The following is an 18083-nucleotide window of genomic DNA, read 5'->3' on the forward strand; positions in this document are numbered from 1 at the left end:
GGCGCGCATAACGGAGATAAAACACCTCAATTATTGGGAGCGCTTGAGGTTCCTAAACCTGTATTCCCTGGAACGCAGGAGGGAGAGATACATGATTATATACACCTGGAAAATCCTAGAGGGACTAGTACCGAACTTGCACACGAAAATCACCCACTACGAAAGCAAAAGACTTGGCAGACGATGCACCATCCCCCCAATGAAAAGCAGGGGTGTCACTAGCACGTTAAGAGACCATACAATAAGTGTCAGGGGCCCGAGACTGTTCAACTGCCTCCCAGCACACATAAGGGGGATTACCAACAGACCCCTGGCAGTCTTCAAGCTGGCACTGGACAAGCACCTAAAGTCAGTTCCGGATCAGCCGGGCTGTGGCTCGTATGTTGGTTTGCGTGCAGCCAGCAGCAACAGCCTGGTTGATCAGGCTCTGATCCACCAGGAGGCCTGGTCTCAGACCGGGCCGCGGGGGCGTTGACCCCCGGAACTCTCTCCAGGTAAACTCCAGGTATTACACGTCTGTTCGAAGCTATTACACTGCTGTTCGAAGCTGTTACACGGCTGTTCGAAGCTGTTACACGGCTGTTCGAAGCTGTTACACGGCTGTTCGAAGCTGTTACACGGCTGTTCGAAGCTGTTACACGGCTGTTCGAAGCTCTTACACAGCTGTTCGAAGCTATTACACGGCTGTTCGAAGCTATTAGACTGCTGTTCGAAGCTGTTACACTGCTGTTCGAATCTATTACACGGTTGTTCAAAATTATTAAACGTGTTTCCCTAGTGGTTACACGCGAGTTCTTAGCTGTTCCAACGGTTTTTGTAGCTGTTCCATATGTCCTTACAGCTGCTGCACAAATGTTGGAAGCTTTTCATACACGGGTGTTCGAAGATTGTACACAGGTGCAGGAAAATGTTTGAGTAGTGTTCAAAGACTTTCTGTAGCCATTTTAGTAGCCATTTTAAGCATTTGTGAAGCATCAATGAACACTCATCAGGTTCGGGCAGTACGGAAACATCTTCGGTTAAGGTTCCAGGAAAGGAACAAGTTACCTGTTTATGCCCATCTATGAAAAATAATAAACTTAACATAGAACGAAAATATTTTTATTTGAGACAACCATAATGATTATCGTCCCGGTTTGGTAACACGATGTTAACCACGACTACGTATATAGGGAGTTCATTGTTACAAGGCAAGAGAACAAGGCGACAGCCTAAGGATAAGCCAAGGAAATGTGTTCGTGTTCAACCTATCCTCTATATGTGTCACCGTCCACGTGTGTCACCGTCCACGTGTGTCACCCTCCGCATGTGTCACCCTCATGTGTCACCGTACGTGATAATAATATCTTAATTTACTACCAGTACATGTACAAGGTATACAGACCATAGCTGACATCAGTGACATACTACTATATAGAAAGTCGCTCGTTATGCTGAGCATTTCCTGCAAATTAAGTCACTTATGTCCCAGGATGCGACCCACACCAGTCCACTAACACCCAGGTACCCATTTTATACTGATGAGTGAACAGGAACAACAGGTGTCTTATGGAAACACGTCCCTAATGTTTTCCAGCCGTACGGGAGGAGATTCGAACTCCGGACCTCAGTGTGTGAGCTGAGTGCGCTACCGATCGAGCTACAAAAAAATTCAATATTCATGAACAATAAAAAAAGCAATACAGTGACTGGAGCCATTTTTTTGTTATTTATGGAGCAATACATAAATAATCCGCACACTGGAGACTGATGTGTCGGTCCGACTTCTCGGTCAGACTAGTTAATGATCCAAGTCGGTCCAAAGCGTTGGAAGTTTTATTCTTCTATTTGTGGGTTACTTGTGTTCCACTGCCAGACGTAAGACACCGGGTTGTTTTGACTTTATTACTGTGGAGAAATTGCACGATTATGACAGTTAATGTACTTTATCGTTAGCACCCGTTCGCTCCTGGATGTCTCTCCCCTTCCACACTTACCTGAGGTCGGCGGTGCCTTCCCCAGATCAGTGTCTCCAGGAGTCCACTTGTGTCACTCAGTGGACTCCCTTCCCAACTTAAGAATCAAAATATTTATTAAAAGTTTATTCTTTTAGAGAAAGGTAAGGGCGGTGTTCCGTGACAATGGTCTTCCGTACTGGAACACAGGTTGTCGTATCTAACAGAAGTGGCAACATTCTACACAGCTCCTGGCCATTACTGATGGGAATATGTGTGGAGTGAGCTAGGTATTTCTGGAGTTTATCTGGAGAGAGTTCCGGGGGTCAACGCCCCCGCGGCCCGGTCTGTGACCAGGCCTCCTTAGGTCAGTGTCCCAGGATGCGACCCACACCAGTCGACTAACACCCAGGTACCCATTTTACTGATGGGGAACATAGACAACAGGTGGAAAGAAACACGTCCAATGTTTCTACTCTGGCTGGGAATCGAACCCAGGCCCTCACCGTGTGAAACGAGAGCGTTAACCACCAGGCCACCAGAGCCTTCAGTGCAGTGTATCTCATACTACTGAGACCTTCCTTAGTGGGATCGAAAATATTTTATGGGTAAGGGAATGCGTGAGTTCGGTAGAAAATGGGGAGAATGACTCGTAGAGCTGAGAGGAAAAGTGAAGATGCTATTTGGAGCGAAGTGTTTTTCGCCATATTTAATATTGATAAAAAGTTGGTTTTCTTTGGCTTAACTTTCGGATATTTTGAGGTGTTAAGTGTGCTCATCCCTCAACTACTTGGTTAAGACACAGTTATTAATAATAACGTTATTAGTAATAACGTTATTAGTTACAACGATGAAATTCGAACGAAGGGGCACAGCATCATTGTCGTAACGTAGCAATAAAACTTAATACAGAGTCGTACGACAGACAGTGTCCAACGAAAGACAAAGCAGCAGACATAGCTTTCACTATGACCTTTCAATCTGTGCTTAGTTACATCAAGTGAGTGAGGTGATGAAGTCAATTTACACGGTTGTAAACACACACACATAGTAACAATGGAAGCAATGTGCAGATTCACTTTAAGTGTCTACTGAACTAGTTCCATAGACTTCCTCCTTCGCTTCTGTGTCAGACGGCTTTACTAATCGTTAATAAAAACTGTAAGTACTTACCAATGTACGAAATGTTAGCCAATGGTAACTTTAAAACAGTTCATGGGCCACATGCATTTCTTCAGCTTTGGTTGAGATCAAATCTGAAACATGACGCAACTTGAAAAGTGATTTTCGATGCCCTCTCAACTAAACATTACAAAAAAATATTACGATAACTCATTAGAATTATTTTGATTGGTCTTCAGAGGTTATCTTCTTAAACGTAGCCAACAGGTACTAAAATACATTGGTTTTATATTGTGGTCTGGGAGATGAGACGAAGAGGAGATGTTCTTGGTCTCTTGACCCAGTCTCTCCAGACAACCATAAACTACATGATGTAAGCAATAATGTCATGTAAGATTCGCCATCTCATGTGTATGTATGGTTAATTAAATGAATGAGAATATGAACATAAACACTGATAAATTACACACATGTGCAACTCTTGGGTATCTTTAACGATACTTAAGAGTTGCACATGTGTCTAATTTATCAACGTACCGGTTCCCTGAACCATTCATCTATCAACATAAACACTGTCTATTGTGGCATATAAATCATAATTACATTACATATACTAGAGAAAAAATATCAAGTTACCTTGATTATTTTGTAATGGTGTAATACACTTGAACCTGTTATATTATCATAGATTTTTATCTTATTAAATAACAATTACATCTAACATGGAAGATAAATTGCAAATTAACCAACAAATTGATTAAGCATATTTTAAGAAATATAACAGACTCAGAGTATCTTAGTTATAAGCAGTAACAAAAACAGAGCATAATTGTTATAGACTGCGACAAATAAACGTTATCAAAAACTGCTACAAACACAGAATGACATTGACATAGCTTGCAAACACAGCAAGTTATTTTAGACGGTAACAAACACAGCAAGTTATTTTAGACGGTAACAAACACAGCAAGTTATTTTAGACGGTAACAAACACAGCAAGTTATTTTAGACGGTAACAAACACAGCAAGTTATTTTAGACGGTAACAAACACAGCAAGTTATTTTAGACGGTAACAAACACAGCAAGTTATTTTAGACGGTAACAAACACAGCAAGTTATTTTAGACGGTAACAAACACAAAGTATATTGCTATAGAGAGTAGTGAGCAACATACTTGTCTGAGAAACAAATACACTGTACGTCTGAGGAAGTGTGAAATAGACGGCATGTTGTCACAGTGACAAACACATCATGTTGTCACTGTGACAAACACATCATGTTGTCACTGTGACAAACACATCATGTTGTCACTGTGACAAACACATCATGTTGTCACTGTGACAAACACATCATGTTGTCACTGTGACAAACACATCATGTTGTCACTGTGACAAACACATCATGTTGTCACTGTGACAAACACATCATGTTGTCACTGTGACAAACACATCATGTTGTCACTGTGACAAACACATCATGTTGTCACTGTGACAAACACATCATGTTGTCACAGTGACAAACACATCATGTTGTCACTGTGACAAACACATCATGTTGTCACAGTGACAAACACATCATGTTGTCACTGTGACAAACACATCATGTTGTCACAGTGACAAACACATCATGTTGTCACTGTGACAAACACATCATGTTGTCACTGTGACAAACACATCATGTTGTCACTGTGACAAACACATCATGTTGTCACTGTGACAAACACATCATGTTGTCACTGTGACAAACACATCATGTTGTCACTGTGACAAACACATCATGTTGTCACAGTGACAAACACATCATGTTGTCACAGTGACAAACACATCATGTTGTCACAGTGACAAACACATCATGTTGTCACAGTGACAAACACATCATGTTGTCACAGTGACAAACACATCATGTTGTCACAGTGACAAACACATCATGTTGTCACACTGACAAACACATCATGTTGTCACAGTGACAAACACATCATGTTGTCACAGTGACAAACATAAACCATGTTGTCACAGTGACAAACATAAACCATGTTGTCACAGTGACAAACATAAACCATGTTGTCACAGTGACAAACATAAACCATGTTGTCACAGTGACAAACATAAACCATGTTGTCACAGTGACAAACATAAACCATGTTGTCACAGTGACAAACATAAACCATGTTGTCACAGTGACAAACATAAACCATGTTGTCACAGTGACAAACATAAACCATGTTGACACAGTGACAAACATAAACCATGTTGACACAGTGACAAACATGGTATAAACCTTGGTAATAAATACCGACAAGTTGGTTTAGAAAGACACGTAAGCAAACACTATAACATATTTATTAGAAGAAGAATGCACTTACATAACACAAGCCTTTACACGTCTTCAGTTCCCATCTTTCTTCATCCGAGATTGCAGACTCAAGGCACAAGCTATCCTCAACAAACCGCCCATGGAACAGCCCCCTAAACAGTTCATAGTACTCCCATGTGGCGATGTTGCCACGAATACTCGCCGGGCACTTGCTATGAGTAACATCAACGTTTCCACCATAAACACATCCTCTATCAAAGACCTCACTACTAAACGCAGCCCCACACCTCTAACTTCTACAGCAGGCGTCTACACTATCCCCTGTGGGTTCTGTCCCAAGAAATATGTAGGCGAGACAGGCAGAGATCTTGCAGTCCGCCTGAATGAGCATCGAAATGCCTCTAACAGAGACGATGTAAGGTACGCCTGTGTCCTCCACAGAGACTCCACGGGGCATTTGATGAACTGGAACGAGGCACAACTCGTTCTCACCGAACCAGACCTCAGACGCCGACGGTGCCTAGAAGCCTCAGTAATCACCGTCACCGACACTATAGAACGCAACACTGGAAACTACAAAATTTCAAAAACATTGGCATACATGATACTTAAGCAGCACCAACCCAACAACACAGGAGTCACATGATTTCATCGTCTACTGGTCCTCATCATAGGCAGAGGTTGTTTTGATAAGGACCTGCCTCGCATGGGCCAGTAGGCCTTCTACAGTGTTCCTCCATTCTTATGTTCTTATGACATTCCTCAGGTCACGTGCGTCACATCTCACTCTCCGCCTATATATATAATGCCTTTCTACCTCTGTATGTTAGAAGTGATCAAGGTCCCAGGACCGAAACGTTTTCTAATAAATATGTTATAGTGTTTGCTTACGTGTCTTTCTAGTGACAAACATAAACCATGTTGTCACAGAGACAAACATAAACCATGTTGTCACAGTGACAAACATAAACCATGTTGTCACAGAGACAAACATAAACCATGTTGTCACAGTGACAAACATAAACCATGTTGTCACAGTGACAAACATAAACCATGTTGTCACAGTGACAAACATAAACCATGTTGTCACAGAGACATAAACCATGTTGTCACAGTGACATAAACCATGTTGTCACAGTGACATAAACCATGTTGTCACAGTGACATAAACCATGTTGTCACAGTGACATAAACCATGTTGTCACAGTGACATAAACCATGTTGTCACAGTGACATAAACCATGTTGTCACAGTGACATAAACCATGTTGTCACAGTGACATAAACCATGTTGTCACAGTGACATAAACCATGTTGTCACAGTGACATAAACCATGTTGTCACAGTGACATAAACCATGTTGTCACAGTGACATAAACCATGTTGTCACAGTGACATAAACCATGTTGTCACAGTGACATAAACCATGTTGTCACAGTGACATAAACCATGTTGTCACAGTGACAAACATAAACCATGTTGTCACAGTGACAAACATAAACCATGTTGTCACAGTGACAAACATAAACCATGTTGTCACAGTGACATAAACCATGTTAGTCATTTATAATATTTTAACAAATTTATCAAACATATAAAAATTAAATAATGAAAATTCGAGAATATTATGTTCTTTTTACAAATATTTTCATTTCTCTTATCGAAAAAAAAAATTCTTCCCTGGAGGTGTAAGACACAACCTTCTTCAGTCAAATACTCAGGTGACTAGAAATATTAGAGATGCAAATTAGAAATGATCAGTCCCTCAACCTTGAATAAAGTGGGGGGGTCAGTCCCTCGTCTCAGGTGCAAAAGGTTCATTACCAAATTTGACAGTATGTATGCATGTATGTATACATGAATGTATACGTACATGCGTGTGTATGAATGTAAGTGTATGCAAAACAACCACTGTGAAAGAATAGAGAAATTCCAAGCGCTTAAGCGTGTATAGACATACATGTATATGAAAAAAAATTGTGAATTTCCATTCGCTTTCGTGATTTCTCATATTATCAAGATCCCCCTTGTCGGTTTAGCGCTTTATTTAATTATAATAATCACATTACCAAGGAGCTGTATAAATAATAAGACAGAAGAAGACTTAGTAGGCTGAGATGTGACCTAACATGTGACCTAACATGTGGCCTAACTCCTGACCCAACACCCTCAGCATGGGAGCGAAGTCAAAATTTGGTTTTGTCAGGTCACATGTTAAGTGAAAATTTTAAGTGACATGTCATGCATAGCTTAAATTCCTCTCAAACTGTATTAATTATAAATGAATCTAATTTATATAACTCTAAACTGAATGGCTATTTCATAAATTTTGGATATTTCTTCACCTATGAACTCTGGACTACAAATACGTAAAACTCTCAAAAACATTGATGAGAAAACAGACAGTTTAACTAAAAATATGTTGGTTCTCCCTTACCATGAAAACTTGGTTGATATGCCTTCTCTTCTTAAGACTTTTAATATTAAAGTTGTATTTAAAAATCTTGATACAGTAAAAAAGAACTTTTGATAAAGAATTCCCCCCAAAATGCTGACGGATGTGTCTATAAGATTCCTTGTAAAATTTGCGATAAAGTTTATTACGGTCAAACTGGTAAAAGTCTCGAACTTAGATTAAAACAACATAAATATAGCATTAGAACTGGACAAGATTCCAATGCTCTATTTATTCATGCAAGAGATTTTAACCATCCAATTGATTTTCAAAAAGTTGAGAAAGTAGTATCAAGCAAGTCCATGGTCGAGAGAAATATGAAAATAAATGGTATAAAATACCGACACAATGGAAACATAAACACACATGCAGTTTAATGTAATCCTTTACTGACAACGTTTCGCCCACACAGTGGGCTTTTTCAAGTCACAACAGATCTACCTGGGGTGGAAGGTACGTGAGTATTTATAGTCAGGTTCAGAATGTTGAGGTCAGGTGGAGAATGCTGCATCTGATGATCCACCGGGTGTGGTTATTATTATTTTTTTATTATCACACTGGCCGATTCCCACCAAGACAGGGTGGCCCGAAAAAGAAAAACTTTCACCATCATTCACTCCATCACTGTCTTGCCAGAAGGGTGCTTTACACTACAGTTTTTAAACTGCAACATTAACACCCCTCCTTCAGAGTGCAGGCACTGTACTTCCCATCTCCAGGACTCAAGTCCGGCCTGCCGGTTTCCCTGAATCCCTTCATAAATGTTACTTTGCTCACACTCCAACAGCACGTCAAGTATTAAAAACCATTTGTCTCCATTCACTCCTATCAAACACGCTCACGCATGCCTGCTGGAAGTCCAAGCCCCTCGCACACAAAACCTCCTTTACCCCCTCCCTCCAACCTTTCCTAGGCCGACCCCTACCCCGCCTTCCTTCCACTACAGACTGATACACTCTTGAAGTCATTCTGTTTCGCTCCATTCTCTCTACATGTCCGAACCACCTCAACAACCCTTCCTCAGCCCTCTGGACAACAGTTTTGGTAATCCCGCACCTCCTCCTAACTTCCAAACTACGAATTCTCTGCATTATATTCACACCACACATTGCCCTCAGACATGACATCTCCACTGCCTCCAGCCTTCTCCTCGCTGCAACATTCATCACCCACGCTTCACACCCATATAAGAGCGTTGGTAAAACTATACTCTCATACATTCCCCTCTTTGCCTCCAAGGACAAAGTTCTTTGTCTCCACAGACTCCTAAGTGCACCACTCACTCTTTTTCCCTCATCAATTCTATGATTCACCTCATCTTTCATAGAACCATCCGCTGACACGTCCACTCCCAAATATCTGAATACGTTCACCTCCTCCATACTCTCTCCCTCCAATCTGATATCCAATCTTTCATCACCTAATCTTTTTGTTATCCTCATAACCTTACTCTTTCCTGTATTCACCTTTACTTTTCTTCTTTTGCACACCCTACCAAATTCATCCACCAATCTCTGCAACTTCTCTTCAGAATCTCCCAAGAGCACAGTGTCATCAGCAAAGAGCAGCTGTGACAACTCCCACTTTGTGTGTGATTCTTTATCTTTTAACTCCACACCTCTTGCCAAGACCCTCGCATTTACTTCTCTTACAACCCCATCTATAAATATATTAAACAACCATGGTGACATCACACATCCTTGTCTAAGGCCTACTTTTACTGGGAAAAAATTTCCCTCTTTCCTACATACTCTAACTTGAGCCTCACTATCCTCGTAAAAACTCTTCACTGCTTTCAGTAACCTACCTCCTACACCATACACTTGCAACATCTGCCACATTGCCCCCCTATCCACCCTGTCATACGCCTTTTCCAAATCCATAAATGCCACAAAGACCTCTTTAGCCTTATCTAAATACTGTTCACTTATATGTTTCACTGTAAACACCTGGTCCACACACCCCCTACCTTTCCTAAAGCCTCCTTGTTCATCTGCTATCCAATTCTCCGTCTTACTCTTAATTCTTTCAATTATAACTCTACCATACACTTTACCAGGTATACTCAACAGACTTATCCCCCTATAATTTTTGCACCCTCTTTTATCCCCTTTGCCTTTATACAAAGGAACTATGCATGCTCTCTGCCAATCCCCAGGTACCTTACCCTCTTCCATACATTTATTAAATAATTGCACCAACCACTCCAAAACTATATCCCCACCTGCTTTTAACATTTCTATCTTTATCCCATCAATCCTGGCTGCCTTACCCCCTTTCATTTTACCTACTGCCTCACGAATTTCCCCCACACTCACAACTGGCTCTTCCTCACTCCTACAAGATGTTATTCCTCCTTGCCCTATACACGAAATCACAGCTTCCCTATCTTCATCAACATTTAACAATTCCTCAAAATATTCCCTCCATCTCCCAATACCTCTAACTCTCCATTTAATAACTCTCCTCTCCTATTTTTAACTGACAAATCCATTTGTTCTCTAGGCTTTCTTAACTTGTTAATCTCACTCCAAAACTTTTTCTTATTTTCAACAAAATTTGTTGATAACATCTCACCCACTCTCTCATTTGCTCTCTTTTTACATTGCTCCACCACTCTCTTAACCTCTCTCTTTTTCTCCATATACTCTTCCCTCCTTGCATCACTTCTACTTTGTAAAAACTTCTCATATGCTAACTTTTTCTCCCTTACTACTCTCTTCACATCATCATTCCACCAATCGCTCCTCTTCCCTCCTGCACCCACTTTCCTGTAACCACAAACTTCTGCTGAACACTCTAACACTACATTTTTAAACCTACCCCATACCTCTTCGACCCCATTGCCTATGTGTGGTTATAGAGTCTAAAATTTTGGGTAGCTTGGCAGGGGTATTGGATAAGTTGTGAGCAGACCTTCTGCAGTGTTCTATGTTCTTATGTGGGATAGCGATGAAGAAGTTTCTTGGCAAGTGGTTCAGCTATGTTATAGAAGCCACTGTTCTGGTTGAAATTGTTGGTTATAGAGATAAGTGATGACTTCAGGATTCTTCGGTATTGAGTGTTGTCTTCTGTGGCGATAAGTCTTGGGTTTCTGTAGTTAATTAAATGGTTGTGTGAATTGCGATGTTGTACACAGGCATTCCTTGTATCGTCAGTCCTGCTTGCGTACTGGTGTTCTGAAATACGTGTTTGGAGGTCTCTTGATGTTTCGCCCACGTATAATTTGTTGCAGTCATTACAAGGGATTATGTATACCCCTGCAGAGGATGGAAGCTTGAAAATTGTGTCTGTTGCTTACTCTCTTCGCAACAGATATAATTTTCTTCGTGACTGCATCCAAGAAATGGTCTTTCCAAGATCTTCTCCTCCTCAAATTGCCAACATCAAACCTCCTTTCTCCGCTACAGCTCGGACCTACATTGAAGAGTGTGCAGCACTCCGGGGCAACATGAACAGACGCACCGCCGAAATCATTCGCAGCAGAGTTACCACAGCGAATGTTCAACAGAAGATCAGACTTACTAGAAAACTACAAACTCTCTGCGATAATAGTCATTGGAAAAGTTTAGGAAGACCTGACATTATTCAAAATCTTTCATCTCGTCAACTGTCAACCACAGAAACCGAAGCCCTCAGCTTAGGCCTCAAATTCGCAACAGGAATTACGAAACCAAAACAAGACCTTAATTTCATCGCCAAAAACTACAGACACAATGACTCCGACTTCCAAAAAGGTTTCCTTCAAGGTATCATCTCAGCAGCCATCTCTACACGCAGCTCCCCAGTCATACCTCGACGTTACATTATTGCACTTAAAGGTTTAGCAGAAGACACGACCATCAGGGTCACCACCGCTGATAAAGGAGGTGGTGTTGTTATCATGAACACTGACAACTACAGGAACAAAATGCTCAATCTACTTAATGACCCAGATACCTACAAACCCCTCACAACTAACCAAGTGGACAACCTTACTAAAACTTTTCTTCAAAGGACTCGCCGCATTCTGAGGGACTCATAACAAGGGAAGAAACTTCTGCACACCATGCCCAGCAACCCCAGACCTGCCAGAATGTACGGCCTACCAAAAACTCACAAGCCTGGTATCCCATTGAGGCCCATATCTTCGGGAGTAGGCAGTGCTCCCCACCAACTCTCAGGAATTCTCGCAAAACACCTCTCCAAACTCTTGAGCACTATCAGTCCAGCACATCTCAAACAGTCGGGTGATCTTCTCAATCGCATTCGCAACATCAACATCAGGAACAAGAAACTTTCCAGCCTTGACGTAACTTCCCTATTCACCAAAGTACCTACTACACAAGCCATATATCTCTTGCGCAGAAAAATTGACGATTCACTTGATCTTCCTATTCCAGCCAGCGATTTCATCGACCTCGTTGAACTATGTGTCGGCTTCACGTGTTACTCTTTCGAGAATCACCTCTTTCAACAGACTTTTGGTCTACCCATGGGCTCGCCACTCAGTGCCGTCCTGGCGAACTTATACATGGAATATCTGGAAGCCGAGCGTTTCTCCACCATTATTCCTTCGACTGTCACCTGGCTCCGTTATGTTGACGACATTCTCCTCATAACTCCCAGGCGCTTCAACGTTCAAGCTCTCCAAGACAAACTCAACCAGGTCGAGCCCTCAATCCAGTTCACACTTGAAGAAGAAGTCGACAACACTCTTCCTTTCCTTGATGTTCTTCTCTGCAAAGCTGACCATGAACTTCATTTTAAAGTCTATCGAAAACCAACCAACCAAGACGATCTTCTCCACTTTTACTCTCACCACGACACCAAAACTAAACGTGGTGTAATTATAGGCTTCTTCCTGCGCGCACTAAGAATCTGCAGCAATGAGTTCCTTGAGGAAGAATGCACTATAATTGAACAAGTATTTTCTAAACTCCACTATCCTCGTCACTTCATCAGAGACTGCAGACGGCGGGCATTAAACATCTTCAACACACCCAGAGAAGACACCGCCGAGAAGATATATATAGTCCTCCCCACCAACTCCATTGTCAAACATGTTTCCAACATCTTTTCCAATACATCATTCCAAGTATCTACCTCCACAACCACGACCATCAAGGACATCACCAGTAGTAGACAGGACAAGCTTCCATCCTCTGCAGGGGTATACATAATCCCTTGTAATGACTGCAACAAATTATACGTGGGCGAAACATCAAGAGACCTCCAAACACGTATTTCAGAACTCCAGTACGCAAGCAGGACTGACGATACAAGGAATGCCTGTGTACAACATCGCAATTCACACAACCATTTAATTAACTATAGAAACTCAAGACTTATCGCCACAGAAGACAACACTCAATACCGACGAATCCTGGAATCATCGCTCATCTCTATAACCAACAATTTCAACCAGAATAATGGCTTCTATAACATATCTGAACCACTTGCCAAGAGACTTCTTCATCGCTATCCCACATAAGAACATAGAACACTCAGAAGGTCTACTCATATACTTATCCAATACCCCTGCCAAGCTACCCAAGATTTTAGACACTATAACCCCACCCGGTGGATCATCAGATGCAGCATTCTCCACCTGACCTCAACATTCTGAACCTGACTATAAATACTCACGTACCTTCCACCCCAGGTAGATCTGTTTCTGACTTGAAAACGCCCACTGTGTGGGCGAAACGTTGTCAGTAAAGGATCACATTAAGCTGCATATGTGTTTATGTTTCCGTTGACAGAAATATAATTGAATCTTGTTTCATAAAAAGCAGTTTTGAAAATAATATGAATATTTCCTTAGGTTTATATAAATTAGATTCATTTATAATTAATAAAATTTGGTTAGAGTTTAATAATACATTGGACAAATAAACCTTATTTCCTGGGTAGAATAATTTGTTAGTGGGATGTCGTGAGGACCTGTCTAGTTGGACCAGCGGACCTAGTGCAGTGTTCCTCTTTTCTGAGTCCGGTATTGTCGCGCGTCATGTGTTTCTTTGTTGTGGGAGTTGACTGTGAGGTGTTGTCTAAGCCCTTTAATTGCCTTCCTTTGATGTATTACTTCCATAGTTCCTTGACAATGTGAGTAGTCACGATAGCGCTTCAAATTCAAACACATCACCCACGGGTTATTTGTGTAACACACACATCTCAGACCCGCAGGCTGCCACTAATGTCTTCAAACACATTTGGGAGAACATCATCCACCCTCATCCACCTCACCCAAACGTTATTCGACACATTCAAAACATAGAACACTGGAACACTGCACACACATAAGAAACAACACTAGACAGCCACATCCATCTGGACTCTCTTACCTCCCCCCCAAGAACTCGACACTCCTTTCACCAACACAGACATTAAAACTCTCCTCAGACGCCTTCCTCCCAAGGCTCCTGGTGCCTCTGGCCTAAACCATATTATCCTAAAACACTTTCCTGACTCTATCATTACTGCCTACGCTAACCTCCTCAATGCCTCCCTTGCCTCTGGATACTTCCCTTCCCTCTTCAAAGCTGCTACTGCTATCCTCCTTCCTAAACCCAATAAAGACCACTCTGACCCTAGAAACTATCGCCCTATCAGCCTCCTCGAAACTTTAGGAAAATTCTTTGAAAAACTCATCAACCATCGCCTTCGCAGATATCGGGAACACAACTCTCTACTTTCTGATGGTCAGTTTGGCTTCAGAACTCACAGATCCACACAGGATGCCATTAACATCATTCTCAACTACATCCACATAAACACAAAACAAAGAAACAGGACAGCACTGGTTGCAAAAGACGTTGAAAAAGCTTTTGACACTGTCTGGCACGAAGGGCTCAAGTACAAACTCTGCACTAACTTTAACTTGCCTCTCACTATTCGTAAACTCTCTGCAACTTTCTAGACGGCTGTACCATGAGAATCAAATTCCAAGGCTGTTACTCTGACTACTTCACACTAAATGCTGGAGTACCCCAGGGATCTGTCCTCTCCCCTACCCTCTACATTTTATACACTAACGACATTCCAACACCTGTATACCACAACTCCATCACACTAGCCAATGCAGACGACATTACACAACTCATCACTCACGCCAATATAGATACTCACAAACAAAACACAAAATGAGGTCGACAGGATAGTCATGTGGGAACGAAAATGGAGAATCAAAACCAATGCAGCTAAATCCAGCATTACATATTTTAACTACAGAAAACGTGATCCTCCATTACCTATCGAGCTCAGAACAGCTGACACCCGCACTCACTTCCCCATCACACAATCTGTCACTGTCCTTGGCGTTAATCTTGACTACCTTCTTCGTTTACACGGAGACATTCACTCAAGGCATGCAATAGCTAGTAAGGCCCTTGCGGGCCTCTACAAGCTGAAACATGCCTCTCAACGCACCAAACTACACCTCTACAAATCCCTAATAAGTCCTCTGATAACTTACTCTCCTCTAGCCCTCTCTCTTGCAGCTAAAACATACTTACTTAAACTGCAGCGTGTCCAGAACAAGGCGCTGCGCTGGGTGCTTGATGTCAGATGGAAGGACTTCGCCACAAGCGAGTCTCTCCATGCCCAATTAGACATCCCTGCGCTGAATCTGTACTGGAAGACGCTCAGTGACAGACAGACAAACTTGAGACACGACATGACTACTGGACCTCTCTCCTTGACGAAGACATTCGCAGACCCACAAACCAACACAACCTTTTCTACTCCTTGCTTGATCCTGCTCCTAACCCTATTTACAAATAACCTTGGATACTCTGACAGGTACCATTCTCTGACCCACGTTCGCCTTAGCTTTTGGGTTAAGACATGGCTCAGTTCTACACTCCTCTCTAGCGCTAAACGTCGCATGTCCCTTCCTCCCCGCTCACCCCACTGGAGTCCCAACAGAAGAGGCTGAATTTCTCTTCTCAATATCTGTCCCACGATCACCTTCGCTGCTGGGTTAAGCCCTGGCTCTATTTCTACGACTAAGAACACTCCTCTCCAGCGCTTTTCTTTGTCTGTCCCGTCTTCCCCGCTCATCCCATTCGGGATCTTACCTGAACTTGTTCGTTCGTTCGTATTACTTTCATAGTTCCTTGACAATGTGAGTAGTCACGATAGCGCATGGAATTTCACTACTCTTTCACAGTGGTTGTTTTGCATATTTTAAAATCACCTGTTTACTGTGATCTTATTGCATATATATATATATATATATATATATATATATATATATATATATATATATATATATATATATATATATATATATGTGTGTATATATATATATATATATATATATATATATATATATATATATATATATATATATAATATATATATATATATATATATATATATATATATATATATATATATATATATATATATATATATATATATATATATATATCAGTAGGTAGTAGGTTGGTAGACAGCAACCACCCAGGGAAGTACTACCGTCCTGCCAGATGACTGTGAAACAAAAACCTGTAATTGTTTTGCATGATGGTAGGATTGCTGGTTTCTTTTTCTGTCTCATAAACACGCTAAGATAACAGGGATATCTTGCTACTCCTACTAACACTTTGGTCACACTTCACAGACACGCACATGCATATATATATATACATACATCTAGGTTTTTCTCCTTTTTCTAAATAGCTCTTGTTCTTTTTTATTTCTTCTATTGTCCATGGGGAAGTGGAAAAGAATCTTTCCTCCGTAAGCCATGCGTGTCGTATGAGGCGACTAAAATGCCGGGAGCAATGGGCTAGTAACCCCTTCTCCTGTATACAATTACTAAAAAAGAGAAGAAGAAAAACTTTATAAAACTGGGTTGCTTAAATGTGCGTGGATGTAGTGCGGATGACAAGAAACAGATGATTGCTGATGTTATGAATGAAAAGAAGTTGGATGTCCTGGCCCTAAGCGAAACAAAGCTGAAGGGGGTAGGAGAGTTTCAGTGGGGGGAAATAAATGGGATTAAATCTGGAGTATCTGAGAGAGTTAGAGCAAAGGAAGGGGTAGCAGTAATGTTAAATGATCAGTTATGGAAGGAGAAAAGAGAATATGAATGTGTAAATTCAAGAATTATGTGGATTAAAGTAAAGGTTGGATGCGAGAAGTGGGTCATAATAAGCGTGTATGCACCTGGAGAAGAGAGGAATGCAGAGGAGAGAGAGAGATTTTGGGAGATGTTAAGTGAATGTATAGGAGGCTTTGAACCAAGTGAGAGAGTAATTGTGGTAGGGGACCTGAATGCTAAAGTAGGAGAAACTTTTAGAGAGGGTGTGGTAGGTAAGTTTGGGGTGCCAGGTGTAAATGATAATGGGAGCCCTTTGATTGAACTTTGTATAGAAAGGGGTTTAGTTATAGGTAATACATATTTTAAGAAAAAGAGGATAAATAAGTATACACGATATGATGTAGGGCGAAATGACAGTAGTTTGTTGGATTATGTATTGGTAGATAAAAGACTGTTGAGTAGACTTCAGGATGTACATGTTTATAGAGGGGCCACAGATATATCAGATCACTTTCTAGTTGTAGCTACACTGAGAGTAAAAGGTAGATGGGATACAAGGAGAATAGAAGCATCAGGGAAGAGAGAGGTGAAGGTTTATAAACTAAAAGAGGAGGCAGTTAGGGTAAGATATAAACAGCTATTGGAGGATAGATGGGCTAATGAGAGCATAGGCAATGGGGTCGAAGAGGTATGGGGTAGGTTTAAAAATGTAGTGTTAGAGTCTTCAGCAGAAGTTTGTGGTTACAGGAAAGTGGGTGCAGGAGGGAAGAGGAGCGATTGGTGGAATGATGATGTAAAGAGAGTAGTAAGGGAGAAAAAGTTAGCATATGAGAAGTTTTTACAAAGTAGAAGTGATGCAAGGAGGGAAGAGTATATGGAGAAAAAGAGAGAGGTTAAGAGAGTGGTGAAGCAATGTAAAAAGAGAGCAAATGAGAGAGTGGGTGAGATGTTATCAACAAATTTTGTTGAAAATAAGAAAAAGTTTTGGAGTGAGATTAACAAGTTAAGAAAGCCTAGAGAACAAATGGATTTGTCAGTTAAAAATAGGAGAGGAGAGTTATTAAATGGAGAGTTAGAGGTATTGGGAAGATGGAAGGAATATTTTGAGGAATTGTTAAATGTTGATGAAGATAGGGAAGCTGTGATTTCGTGTATAGGGCAAGGAGGAATAACATCTTGTAGGAGTGAGGAAGAGCCAGTTGTGAGTGTGGGGGAAGTTCGTGAGGCA

This window comes from Cherax quadricarinatus, chromosome 44 (genome assembly GCF_038502225.1).
Source record: "Cherax quadricarinatus isolate ZL_2023a chromosome 44, ASM3850222v1, whole genome shotgun sequence".
Lineage (NCBI taxonomy): Eukaryota > Metazoa > Arthropoda > Malacostraca > Decapoda > Parastacidae > Cherax > Cherax quadricarinatus.